Source organism: Pinus tabuliformis, chromosome 4_2, assembly GCF_031772625.1.
Source record: "Pinus tabuliformis cultivar Carrire ecotype Pingquan chromosome 4_2, CPIR1, whole genome shotgun sequence".
Lineage (NCBI taxonomy): Eukaryota > Viridiplantae > Streptophyta > Pinopsida > Pinales > Pinaceae > Pinus > Pinus tabuliformis.
The window spans coordinates 312,944,316-312,953,110 of NC_142304.1; positions in this window are offsets into that span (position 1 = coordinate 312,944,316).

Below are 8,795 nucleotides of genomic sequence, written 5' to 3' on the forward strand. Positions count from 1 at the left end.
CTGGAATCCAAGGCCAACTCATTTAATGTACTTCCCTTCAGTCATCTCAACTCAAGCAGCAAAAGGACATGTGTCAAGAGCCAGAAAAGCATCAAGCAAGAGCCAGAAAAGCATCAAGCATACGAGGAGAAAAGAATTAATGTTTTAAGTTTGATTAGGATTGGTGCAATTACATTTCAGCACTTTGTAATAAATACATTAATTAAATAGCATGTAGGAATAGTTAATAGCCACCTTCGAGGCTCCCCTCATGCTGGAGGAGGAAGCTCGAGGTGGTTTAGTTTGCTTGTCTATATATGAATCAGATGAGAATGTAAAAAGGGGTTGGATTGTATATACAAAAACAGAGTTTTTAGAGCTTATGAAAAGACTGTTACAGTAATAGCAAACAGAGTTTTTTCTTCCCAAGATTCTCAATGCATCCTTTTGTTCAAATGTGATGGTGGTTTTAGTTTCTTAATGTTCTTTTTACAGCCTTGTTATGGTACAATCCCTCAGAATTCATATTATATGCTCTGACTTCCTGTGTGCTTGACAGGCTGTGGGTTTTGGTGAAGCATGTTTGAACATCACTCAGAATTCATATTATATGCTCTGACTTCCTGTATGTTCAGCAGGCTTTGATTTAGGTAAATTATGTTTGAACCTTTGATGATGCAAAGAGCCTTGGCTTCTATGAGATGACTGTGATTTGGTTTATTAACTGTGAGAGACTCCATAGCCCAATGAAGACTAATTTGATGTATGTCCAGCCAGCTATATTTTTATAAATGTGTGAAGAGTTAGCCCTCTAGTGTTTGAAGGATTTTGTCAAGAGTCATTAGAGAGCCCTCTCTGATTAGGAAGGCTAATTCCTAATCTAAAGTATGGTCTGAAACAGTTACACAGAGTCTGCCTGATCAGCAGCCCTTCAGTTGTGATTTTGTGATAACACATGGGATGATTGAATGTTTTAAAATTACCTTATTGCGTGCTTAACATAAAAAAGGAAAAATTGTAAATTATTGATTTACCCCCCCCCGTAATTCCTAATTCCCAGAAATTGGTATCAAAGCTTGGTTCTTTTAGGAACAACTTAACCACTAGAAGATAGTTTGATAGGGAATCGTCCCCAAAAAAGAAATTAAGGATGATTATTCAATTAAGATACCATTTTTTGATGGTACAATGTAATTTGGAAGGTCTGGATGGAAGCCTACCTCATGTACTTAGGTGTAGATGTTTGGAGCTTCATCTTAGTTGAATATGTTGTCCCAAGAACCCCTATAATAGATCCAGATGGTGGAAAAAATTATGTGAACAATGCAATGGCCAAGAATTCCATTCTCTTCAGCCTAAATCAACCTGAACTAGTAAAAGTAATGCAATTTTAATCAGCTAAGTAAGTGTGGGACAAGCTCAAGAATAGTTATGAAGGAGATGAGAAGGTTAAGCAAGCCAAGCTTCAAAATTTCATAATAAGATTCAAGAGCCTAAGAATGAATGAAGAAGAGAATATTATATAATATTTCCTTAGAGTTGATGAGGTAGAAAATATGATTAGAGGACTTGGTGAAGACCTCAAGAATGAAGTAGTTGTCTAGAAGGTATTGATACTTTTCTTATGAGATTCAATGATAAGACCTCAATAATATAAGAGATGACATATTTAAAATCCCTCATAATGGAGCAGTTGCATGGAACCCTTACCACTAATGATATGAGAATAAAAAAAGAGAAGGTTGAGATAAGGGAGGTAGAATTAAAATCCTTAAAGAAGACTAAGGGGCATAAATATCATCAGGAGTGTTCCAGTTGTGAATCAGATCAGGATTTGGCTTAGTTTACCAGAAGATTAAAGTGAGGCTTAGGTAAGTATAAGGGTAAGCTACCCTTCAAATGATTTGGCTGTGGTAGAGTTGTATATTTCACTTCCAAGTGTTCTTATACCAAAATAGAGAAGCGAGTGAAGGAAAAGGGCCAAAAGCCTAGAAAGAAAAGTTGAAAATTCTAGAAGAATAAATATTTGAAGAAAAAAGGGCTCTACTCAAAAGAGAACAACACTTCATCAGAAGCAAGTGTTGGCTTAGGGGGTCCTAACCCAGGTTCAGAGTTAGTTGCGCCAACCAACAAATCCCTACAATACTGGCCCTTTCGGCAACAACCCATGTAGTGGAGGCTGCAGTCTCACCCGAAGCAGTATGGGGAGATGCAAGAACCAAGTTTCTGCATCTAGAGACTAGTGTGATGTCTTTTAGCACCTAATATTTGCCTTCGCATAGATCAATACATCCTTAGGGCACCCTACTGCAACTATGTCAAAATGGCCTTCAGACCTTCGTGAAGGTCTACAATCAGTCTTTGCATACCTTTAACAATCAAACTATCCACTTACATGCATAAGAGAGCAGTCCAAAATTAGGGTTCGCCTAGATTTACTTAATTTATTTGTAAACATCAGAACATTCATCAGAGTTTTCGTGAAATTATGTAAACATGCATTGCATACATCATTAATAGTTATTCAACAGGACCGCACAACATTCAATCAATATTCCATAAAACACATCATTCGTTGAAAACATATATCATAAACAGAAGTAAACATAAATACGCAAGAATTCTTCAATAACAGTCTTTATTGATCTTCAATTCAGGATTATAGACTCAAAACTACCCGGCGCACTCAGCTGTAGGGCGCGCACTCAGTTGCGGACTCTACCTAGGTCTCTGCACACTTAGTTGCAGAGCCTTTCTTCTCCTACCCGACCGACTTCTCTTTACTATCACTTCATCATACTACCCTTCATAATCATCAACATATGCCTTATACTCTCTAAGACACACCTATTTATAGCGTTTTTCGTACAATGCTATGGTTCGCGGACCATGGATGGATCTCAAAACTGACTCAAACTTTACATAAAATAAGAGGCCAAACCCCTTTGACTCCTAATCTTCTACGCGCTCTGCATCCAAAAATCGTGGAGACTTTACATTAATTACAAAAATGTACCAAAACTTGGGTTATATTAACCCCAAAACTGACCCAGGGAACCCCATCCCAACAGGCCCCCAACACAAAGATCATGACTCACCCTCAAGTCACTCTACTGGTGCTATGATCTTACTGCGAATATCGCCTAGCTCCACTCGGATCACTGCAACTTCGGCATCTCTATGCGTTGTTTCGTACTTGACTTCCTCAACTAATTTTTTTGTAACTGGTCCTTCTATGGCTAGCCTCATTGTTTGTTGTTTCTGTTGCAAGCCTTTAAGCTTATCCTAAATGGTAGTTGCAACCTGGCCTTTAGCAAGGCCTCCTTCTTTTGCGCTTCCTCCACCTATGCTAGGAACTGCTTTCCCTCTTGTAATTTGGCAAGGTGCTGTGCTGGTGCTATTGAGAGAGTAGTTGCCCTGACTTCATCATATTATCGTTGTAGCTCCTTTACCTTTGTGTTCAATGTCTGTAGGTTCAAATCCTCCTACAGATTGGTCACTAGCTCCATAGCTTGCTCAAACAATGCCATACAGTTAGTGACTGTGGCATCCAGGGTAGCCATTCCTTCCTTTATTGTGCCTCTATTCTGCTCCTGGACCTCAGACAGAGTCATGGGCTACAAATTTAACTGCAACTTTGAAATCTTCAGGTTGAGCTCAAATTGGACTCGGCCAACCTCTGCTTTAGCCTTGCACACACCAGCGGCTAGTTTTCTGATCTTTGCTTCTGGTTGTGCACCCTCTGAGATGTGAAGTTCAGGAACTAACTTGCATGCCTCCATTATGGCTGACTCTAGTCGTGAACTATGTGCATGTAGCATCTCCTTTTCCTTCAGAACTTGTGTCTTTTTAGCGAACAATTGCTGATTATTGAATTTAATTTCACTGACAACACTGAGTGCTCTCTGTTCTCTAATCAAAAGTTCTTCCATGACTCCCTATAGTAATGCATGCAGTGACTCAAGTGATATTGTAGCAAGGTTCAATGTCATTTTTGTGACTTTGTTAAGGAGTGTGTGTTGTTCATCGCTTTCGGCGTGGACTGAGCCTTCCGGCAAGGGGAAGACTCTCACATCTTGCAGCCAGGCCATCTCCGTGACTGTACTTTGTCTCCGAGCCAAATTTCCTTGTACATCGCTCGCTTTCCTGACATCTTCTTGGATTTTGGTCGCTTGGAGCTGCAACTCTCGCGGGTCCTTCTGAACACCCCCAAGGTCTACATGTATTGCTGCTCGAACTGTTGCAACACTACTGCGGTGGTGTCCCTTATTTTATCGTCGATCTCATCAAGATCGATTTCTGTTAACACCATGGGATCAACCTATGTTTTCTGAGAATTCTACTTTTTCCGCATTCCACCTTGCTGCTTCATTCCACACCTTTTCAAAATGAAGGGGGTGCGCTGCCCTTCATTGCCTATGCCACCTTGTCCTAAAATCTCTTCTGTCTCTATCTCCAGCGAAGTTGACTTGTCACCTTTCTGGGACTCGTGTTGGTCTTTTTCTGCCTACTCCTTAAGAATGCATTCCTGCTCAACACGAGCCTTCTCTATGACTTCCTTCTTTTTCTATGCAGCCAGGTTACACGCAACCTACTTAGCTGCATCCTTCCTTTTGTGTGCAGTAGAGATTTCTGCACCCATGCTTGGTCTAGCATCCAAGTCTAACGGGGCGTGCCACTTTGCAGGCCATTTTGAGACAACCTCCTGCTCATCTGTTTCTACCATCAAATGTGGAAAGTCATTCCATTTCTACGCTGGATCCTTCCACACCTGGATATATACTTTGTCGAAGTCATCTTTGAATGTCGTGTAGGCTATCAACTACGTGAACAAGGTTGGGGACAACCTCTAACACTGATTGATGGCCATGCAGAGATTCATTTCCATAAGAACCTAAAAGATCTTCGTCTTTGTAATCCAGTGGCATCCTTTGTAGACCATAAGGAAGCAAATTGCGCTACTTCCGGAAATCCTTCCTCGAGTGGAAGAAATTGGCTATCCTCTGGCAATTCCATGCAATGAGCACAATTGATAGCAATAGCCAAGCATTGTGAAATGGCTTGGATTTGTCCTACGCCTCATAGTAGTTCGCTAAGAACTCCTAGCACAGGTACCTGGCCTAATTGAATTGTATGCCTTTTGTGCACTGCGTAGCAAGGGAAACCACTAGCGCCAGAACTTCATCCGCGCGACACTTTCTCATCACCTTCCCTGCCAAAATATGGGTAGCCAATTGAACCACCAGTTTTGTTATAGACATGATTTAATACCCTTGTGACTTCTTCATGAGGCTGCAATCTCTCTTCATTCTTTCTGTGAGATCTTTCTCCCTAGTCTTTCCTCCAAACTCCTTAGCTAGGTTCAGGCCTTCGTACGATAGGTGCGTGATTCTGTGAATTATCATGTCTGAGATGGGGATAGGGGACCTCCTAGCCATAGACACCCATTGTGCACCAATGTCAGCAGCTGGTGCACACATATCGTATTAATGGGGGTGCGGTGGTAATGTGGTACCCATAGCAAATTGAGCAACCCTGATTGCTCAGCTCCACAGATCCATTCCTTCGTTTCCAATGTTGTAACACCTGTTTCTTCGTAATAAAACCTCCTCATATATTTGTCCATCGCCAAGTGTGCGAACTTAGCATGATCTGCGAGGTCCCAATCTTCCATTTTTAACAACGAGACCTTTGCGAGCCAAAGGCCTTCAAAAGGGACCTTCTCAGGTAGAAGGGGTGTGGATATTGTAAATTTCTCAGCATCCAGGTCCTTTGTGACTTTTGTTTTTCCATTTCACAGAGGGATGTACTTGGGTAGCCTTGTTATGGGTTCCGCTCCCTTAGCATCAATAGTCTCTCTCCCTTGGGTTCCTTCCGCCTCTAGGTCCACTACTTTTCGCTCGCTACTTGTCTTTCTTTTACGTCTGTGTCACGGTATTCTTCCTTGGGGATGCATATACTTGCACCAAATTTTTCTACTTTTCCTTTGCTGCAAGTTTACTCTTGTTCATGGCTGGTTGTTTGTCTTTTTCCATGCTTTGTTTTGGCCTGGGTGACCTCGGCGCCATGGGCACCGCAGGCATAGCTTCTATACTTGAGACTTCTGGTCCTGGAGTGAGGACATGGCTGCTTTTGAACTTAGGGCTTTGGCAGGGTTGGTGGTAGTCATTCTCTCCATAAACAACTCGTGGGCTTCAGGATAAATATTTGTGTGTGATAGGAATTCTTCCCAAAATGCTCGACTCATAGGTGACAGACAGCGAAATTCAACAACAATTCTGAGAGCACAAATTGTTCTCTGTTGAACTAGCACACATAATTTATAGGGAGTTTTGAATTCAAATCTGACTGTTCCCCCCAATTTCTGATAATAAATTCTATTTTGGCAACAAATATTCAAATATTTTTGCCTTAAATGCCGCCATCCCACTCCCCTTAACCATCTTCTTGCTGTTAAGTCATGAATAATGACTCCAACGGTCACTTTCCTACTGTGCTGCACGGTACCTTCCTCCATGGTGCAGCTCCTTGTGCATAGCTTCCTAGGTTTCCTTTTTGTCACATTTCGCACAGCCTTCTCACTGCGTGGTCCTCCAAACTAGGTAGTGTAGTTTATAGTCCGCGCTCCCTTGCAACTGCTTGGAGCACTAAGACTATCTTGCTTCCATATAGTCATTATGCAAGATCTTCTGTATACAAATTCAACTGGCTCCCATTCACTTTTCCTGGGAAGGGTTCCCCATTCAACTTCGCGAGTTGAGCTATGCATCCATCTGTAATTTCTTTGACAATATATGGTGCCAACCAATGCATATGGAATTTACCCAGAAATTTAGTGAATTTACTATCATATAATAGGATAAGATCCTTTACCTTGAACGTGCGAAGCTTGATGTGGTGATCATCCCATGCTTTTTCACGTTCCTTCTGTACTTGTTGATGGAATATTGCCAAAAATCGATCTTCTTCGAGCTCCATCAACTGCGCGAGTCATACTTCCAAGGCCTCACGATCCACCATATTCACTAGGGATGTTATGCACAAGATAGGCACAATATACTCCATCAACATTACAACTTCTACACCATATACCAATCTGAACGACATTTTCCCTGTCATCTTCTTACAAGTAGTCCTGTAAGCCCATAGTACTGCAGGTACGTGCACATCCTAGTCATTTCACTGCGCATTGCGGATCTTCGTCAGTACATTTTCCAAAATCTTATTGAAGGCTTCAATAGTTCCATTGGCCCGAGGGTGATATGGTGTACCCTTCTGGTGGTAGACTTGGAATTCCTCAGTCAATGCGTTGATCATTTCATTCAGAAAGTGCGTACCTATGTCACTCTTCAACACTTTCAGGCAACCAAATCTGGTTAAGACATATTCAAACGAAAACTTTGCTATTGTAGCCCCTGTACAATCCTAACCAGCTGTGCTTTTGCCTATCTGGTTAAATACTCCGTCGCGGTGATAATATAGCTCGCACATGTTTTCTTTCCTGGGGGATGAATTGCCCCAACAAAATCAATCAGCCATTTCTCAAATGGTTGCAAAGATACTTGAGGACGCAATGGAAATTCATCCCTTTGCGATGGTCTACCAGTTATTTGACATGCATTGCATTCCTTATAGTATGCCTTGGAATCCTTGTGTAGCGTTGGCCAACATAGACCTACGCGCAAAATCTTCTACGCAGTTTCCTTGCCTGTATAAGGACCTCCCGTAGTTTCCCCATGAGCTTTAGTGAGAATGCTATCCCTCTCAAAATATGGCACATATCTTCGTAGTATTTCATCCACACCCATCTTATACAGATGTCCTGCAATAACTGAAAATATGCCGCACGCGCTACTAATTCCTTCTTTCGTTGACTTGTATATCCTTCTAGTGCCATCCCTGTCGTCAAAAAGTGAATATATCGGCAAAATGATCATCCACTATGCACACCGCAAAGAGATACGCATCTGGAAACCCTTCCTCGAGATTATTAGGTTCCTCATCTATTTCGATCTGCGACAAATGGTCAGGTCCCACATTTAACTTCGTTGGCTTCACAATGACTTCAAATTCATACTCCTGAAATAATAGCAAACATATGCAAATATGCCCCCCAACACAGGGTTATTAATAAGGTATTTCAAGGCAGAATGATCTGTGCACATCTTGAAATTCCCTCCTAACAGATATTGCCTAAACTTTTACAGCGGGTACACCGTAGCCAACCCTTCGTGCTCCGTCATTGAATAATTTTTCTCAGCCTTCGATAATTTCCTACTCACAAAGGCTATAGGATGGTCCACTTCTCCTTCACTAATCTGTGTTAGCACTACACCCAATGGAATGCAAGAGGCATCCACATGAACATGAAACTCCTTTTTCCAACCAGGGAATAGCAAGATAGATGCAGTTACCATCTTTTCTTTAAATACATCTAAGCTGTGCTAACATTCTTCGTCCCAACAAAATGTTGCATCCTTCTTCAATAGTTTCTCCATGGGTGCGATAATTTGGGCATAAGCTTTGATAAATTTTATGTAGTATCTCGTATGTCCCATTGTCGCGCACAATTGCTTGATGTTCCTAGGGACCTCCAAATTCACAATTATTACAATATTTATAGGGTTCACCATCAACCCTTTCTTGCACAAAACGTGACCTAGAAAGATCCCAAAGGGAACAAAGAATATACATTTCTTCAAGTTCAGTGCGATCTAGTAACTGTGACACATATCCAACATTAGGCACATAATTTCTACATGGTGCTTTACTAATTCAAACACCATCCAATCATCAAAGTATACTTCCAAGAACTT